The sequence below is a fragment of the Cryptomeria japonica genome, chromosome 3 (assembly GCF_030272615.1).
Source record: "Cryptomeria japonica chromosome 3, Sugi_1.0, whole genome shotgun sequence".
NCBI lineage: Eukaryota > Viridiplantae > Streptophyta > Pinopsida > Cupressales > Cupressaceae > Cryptomeria > Cryptomeria japonica.
In genome coordinates, this window is record NC_081407.1 from 815,250,770 (window position 1) to 815,256,843 (window position 6,074).

The following is a 6,074-nucleotide window of genomic DNA, read 5'->3' on the forward strand; positions in this document are numbered from 1 at the left end:
TTGGTACCCACAAAAAATGTGCACTCTTTTGAAATGTGTCTTGTTAGGAGCTTAGCTCGGTTAGAAGCTTACAATGATGCCTTGTTCGGAGCATATCCTGTTAGGAGTCATCCAGTTAAGAGATTTAGATGGTGAGCCTTGTTAAGAGCTTTGACCTGTTAGGATCAACCTCGCAAGATGATTTAACACTCGTATATTGAGCTACCCGGTTAAGGGATTTACAATGTAAGGCTTGTTAGGACCTACCCGGTTAAGGGATTTTGACTAGTGAATGATTTGGGTACACCACTTAACTGCTTGCTTGATTAGATCCAATTAAGCTCCAAATCTGCTACTCTCTGGCAGATCTCATACTTTGGTTCGGTTTCACACTTTTCTCAAAACCACTGACACAACAAACATTAATTGTACTGACATAAATAACCTTTCCAACTTAGTCAGTTACAAAACCCTAAGACTTACAACATAGATCATCACAAATCTTTTACAACTCGTTACAGATCATTGATCATCATATGGATCATTACAATCAATTACAAATAAATTAAACCGTTGAATGATCATCGCATCTCAATTTGATACAAAGTCAAACCTTTAGAACACTCCGCTAAACACTTAGCATATTTTCAAGAAATTTGCTCTCCAAACGCGCCACAACTTTCAAATATTTCATGCGGTTTGTGCCATGTCATCACCAATCATTTGAACTTGATGTAGATCACCGCCAAACCAAAAATCATTACCGGTTAAGAGAATTCTTTACCGGTCCTTACACTCTTCTTAAACCCTAGCAAAAATACAACAAAAATCATAAACATGATTTTCGATAACCAAAACATGATGCGGTTCCGGTCAGATACATGTTACAATGATACAAGTTCACATTCCAAACCGCAACACATCAATCATCACCAATCGTTAGATCAAATCAAAACATTCCTCATTTACCGGTTAAGGTCCTAATTCTCAGTTCACTGTCTATAATACCGGAAAGGCATTTCCGGTAGACCAAAAAGACTTATATGACAAAATACAACATAGTAAACATTAGTTGTCATCAATGACAACACAAATAATTGATCAAAGTCATTCGATCATGCAATCTCAATCTCTTCATCACAATGTCATCGCAAACAATCATTTACTGGTTCAGTCACCATTATTCATTTGCACCTGTTATGCCAAGTATGCCAACATTCTCCCCCTTTGGCGTTGATGACACCAACAACATAAACTTCAACATATTCAACTAAAATCATGCTACTCAGTTCTGAAACTTCTTTGTTGTATTCACTCTTCTGTCGGTTCTTCTCTTTTCTTCTTCATGTGAAACTGCATCTTCATTTCTTCTCCCCCTTTCTATCTCCTCCTTAGGCTAATATATTTCTTCTCCCCCTTTGAGAGCAATGCTAAAGGTGCATATGCATCGCCGGTCATCAAATCTCATCTAAGTTGCTCCCCTTATGGAGTAGCCACCATTTCATCAATCCTCAGTGAAAAATATTCAATAAGCCCACTGGATTGATGCATCTCTTGCATCTTAGTTCTTGAGTAGGCGTCTGAGCCTTAATTTATTTCTGAGGTACTCAAAGGTAGTCTTTGGCAATGGTTTAGTAAAAATGTCTGCTAACTGTTCTTTGCTGGACACATACTCCATTTTGACTTGCTTCTCCTGGACTCTCTCCCTCATAAAGTGATATTTCAATTTTGTGTGTTTTGTCCATGCATGTAACACAAGATTTTTTGAAATATTAATAGCACTTGTATTGTCGCAATAAATAGTTACCGGTTCATACATATCAAGTTTAAAACCTTCTAATACATGTCTCATACAGATTGCATGCTTGCAATTCATTGATGGTGCAACATACTCTGCCTCTACTGTTGATTGTGATACACATGTTTGCTTCTTACTTGTCCAAGCAACCAATCTACCTCCAAGAAGAAAAGCTCCACCGATAATGCTTTTTCAGGTCATCAACATTGCTTGCCCAATCTGCATCAGTAAACTCTTCCAAAGTAAAAATACTTTTATAAGGATATCATAAACCATAATCTATTGTGCCTTTCAAGTACCAGAATATCCTTTTCACTGCTATGATTCTCTTTGGGATCCTTTTGAAATCTAGCAACCGAACCAACAACATGTGCAATATTAGGCCTACTGTGAACAACATAATGCAACTTACCAATCATTGACTTGTATTCTTTTTCATCAATAGAGGGTGAATCATCTTGTTTAGATGGTTTACAACATGTCACTATCGGAGTACCAATTGGTTTACAATCTTCCATGCCAAATGTTTTCAACACTTCCTTTACATACTTTGTTAGATAAATATTCCACCATCCAATTGCCATACATAAATCATCATCACCTCCAAAAATTATATCATCTACAAATACTTCAGCTATCAACATTATGTCTCCATTAGTTTTAAGATATATGTTACTGTTCTCACTAGTACGTTGGAATCCTATCTTGATCAGGTGTGGATGCAATCTTTCAAACCATGCCCTCGGTGCTTGCTTCAATCCATACAGTGCTTTATGTAACTTGCAAACCATATCTTTGTTGGCATGTTTGGCATAATTGATACAGATGGAGAATGATGATTGTACTAGTAGAGGAAAAATGACATGATCAATTATTTGTGTTGTCATTGATGGCAAGTAAGGTCAACTGATGTTTGATGATGTTTACAGATGGTTTCGATGATTGACTTGTTGGCTAAGTGATTTGGTCTATCGGAATTAGAGTTTGACAGGGTTTACCGACAAGACTGGGAACGAGGACCGTAATCGGTAAAGTAGATAAGTTTTGATGGAATTGGGTGATTGGCGATGTTTTGTGACTTGTGGTTTGAAACATAAGCTTTTATGATAGATTTGAGTATGCAACTGGAATTGCATCCTATGATGATTATCGAAAGGCATGTTTTGAATTTCTGAAGAAGTTTTGCTAGGGTTTAAGAAGGGTTTAAGGACCGACAAAGAATTCTCGACTGGTAATAATTTTTGGTTTGGCGGTGATCTACATGAAGTTCACATGTTGATGATAGTGCAACACAAACTGCGTGATGTGTTTGAAAGATGTTTTGGCATGTTTGGAGAATGAATTTCTTGGGAATGTGCAAAGTGCTTAGCAAAATGAGCTAGGGGTTTGACCTTGTACCAGATCGACTTGCTGTGACGATTTATGATCATTCAACGACTGATATTGATTTGTAATTGATTGTAATGATCCATATGATGATTTGCAATGAGTTGTAAAGATTTGTGATGATCCATGTAGTAAGTCTTAATGTTTTTGATGTCGACCTTGTTGTAATGGTTATTTATGTCAGTAAGGTTGATGTTTTGGAGTGTTGGTGATTTTGAGAAATGTGTGAAGCCGAACCAGGGTGTGTGAGAAGATTTGCCAGAGTGATGCAGACTTAGAACTTAATTGGATCTGATCAAGCAAGCAATTGAGTGCTATACACAGATCATTCACTGTTGTTCTCTAACAACTACAACAACTATAATCCCTTAACCGGGTGGGTCCTAATAGACATCACATTGTAAAATCCCCTAACAGGGTAACTCAATATTTGAGTTCTAAATCCTCTTGCTAGGTTGATCCTAACAGATCAAGGCTCCTAATAGGGTTGAGGTAAATCCCTTAATCGGGTGAGTTCTAACATGGTCTGCTCCTATCTGGGCATCATTGTAAGCTTCTAATCGGGCTTGGCTCTTAAGAGGGCACATTCCGAAAGAGTACAAAATATTTGTGGGTACCAATTCCCACCGTGGTTTTTCCCTATTTGAGTTTCCACGTAAAAATCATGGTGTTCATGTGTGGAATGTTTTTCTTGTGATGTTCATGTTTTACTTCTAATTACCGGTTAAGATAGTTATTGTTTGTTTATCAAAGATCTTAAAGTGGTTACTGTTATTGATGGTTAAATGGTTGATGAAGCATTCTGATCAGTTAATAAGTTGATAATAGTGTTTATTGATCTGGTATTGAGTTGATGGGTAATTTGATTAATAAGTTTGCATAAGTGGAAATGATTATCTAGATCTGATAAGGAAATCTGTTATGAAGAATTGGTTTAAGTGTTGAATGTTTTCAGATTTGAGATAAGTCTATTTTGGTGTTGAAAGTTTCAGTTTTTGTTAATACTAATTCACCCCCCTCTCAGTATTAACCAGATCCTCTAAGATTAACAATTGGTATCAAAGCATTGGTCCTCTTTGTGCAGAAAACCTAACAACTTGAGGGAAAGATTCTGTGAAAGATGATGAAGGAGGGTCCCAAGTTTACCAAGGACAACTACCGAATATGGAGTGATCGGATGGAGATCTACATTAAAGAAATGGGTTCACAGTATTGGAATCATGTGATAATTAAATTTGTTGCTCCTACTACTAGTCCTTGACACTAGATGAACTCAAAGAACAATAGGAAAACATTCAGGCTCTTGAAGCAATTGTAAGTACTTTGTCTGACTTTGAGTATATTGATGTTCATGGATTAGAAACTGCAAATGAGGTATGGGAGAAATTAAATTAAATTTATGGAGGAGATAAACATGTACAAAGGGCAAAGGAAGAGAGTTTGAGAGGAAAATTTGATGATATGAAAATGGTTGACAATGAGAACATAGCTCAATATGGACAAAAGATTAAGGAAGTTGTAGGTGTTTTAAGAGTGTCGGAGGTAAGATTGAAGATGATACTTTTATTAGTAAAATGCTTAGAACTCTTTTACCACAGTATTCTATTAGAGTGTCTACTATTCAAGAACTGAGATCCATTTCAAAATATAAAGTCACTGTTGATTTTCTAACTGGAAAGTTAACTATATTTGAACTAAATAGTTTTGATAATAATGTTTTCAAACCTAATGAATCTTTTTTTAAGGCTTCTATAACCGGTACATCAGCAAGGAAAGGAAAAGATGTTTGTCATAATCATGATTGCAGGTCTAGTCATGGCGGTAGTAGAGGTGATGGTGATGATGAAGAACATCTGATGGAACTTGAGACATTACTGGTTAAAAGATTCCCTAGAGGAACAGGTAAATATAAAGGTAAATTACCCTTGAAGTGTTTCTCTTGTAGTAAAACTGGACACATAGCTGCTAACTGCCCTAACACTAATAAGAAAGAGAAGTTTAGGAGATTCAAAGGAAAAAGCAAGAAACATTGTTATGTTGCAGTGGATGAAGGTGTGACCAATGACGAATCAGAAGAAGACGACAATGAGGAGATAGTATTTGTTGTTGTGAAGGAGGATTTGACTGATGAGAAGGCTTTGGTGTCTCGCATGGATAACAACGATGAATGGATAATAGATAGTGGTTGCTCACACCACATAACCGGTGACAAAAGTAAGTTCTTATCCCTTGAAGAGTTTGATGGAGGTGTTGTAAGATTTGGTAATAACTCTCCCTACATGGTCAAAGGTAAAGGATCAATTTCATTAAATGGGAAGAGTAATGCAGATGATGTCTTTTGGGTTGAAGGACTAAAACATAACCTCTTGAGTGTTGGACAACTTAATGATAAGGGATATCTACTTGAATTCAAAAGTGGAGTGTGCAGGATTCTTGGAAATAATGGAGAATTGATTTCTATTGGGAAGCAGACTAGAGGTAATCTATTTCATCTGAATACTAATGTAAATGATTGTCTGGTAGCAAAGATTGAAGACAACTAGTTGTGGCACAAGAGATTTTGTCATGTCAATTTTGACAATTTGATTAAAGTTAGTAAGTCAAGTATTGTGAGAGGTTTGCCTCAGCTTGTGAAATCGAACAATGTGTTATGCAAGGATTGTTAGATGGATAAGATGACCTTTGTATCTTTTAAGAGTAAGTCTTTCTCTTTAGAAAATATTCTTGATTTGGTTCTTATTGATCTTTGTGGTCCTATGAGGACTAAGAGCGATTTTGGTGATAAGTATTTTTTGGATTAGATATTAAAAAAACATACATAGCATCAGCAAAAAGACTGAGTTCAGCAGTAGCCGGGGCACCAATAGAAGGTGCATATACAAAATACACAGTTAACGGGCACCTCCAAAAT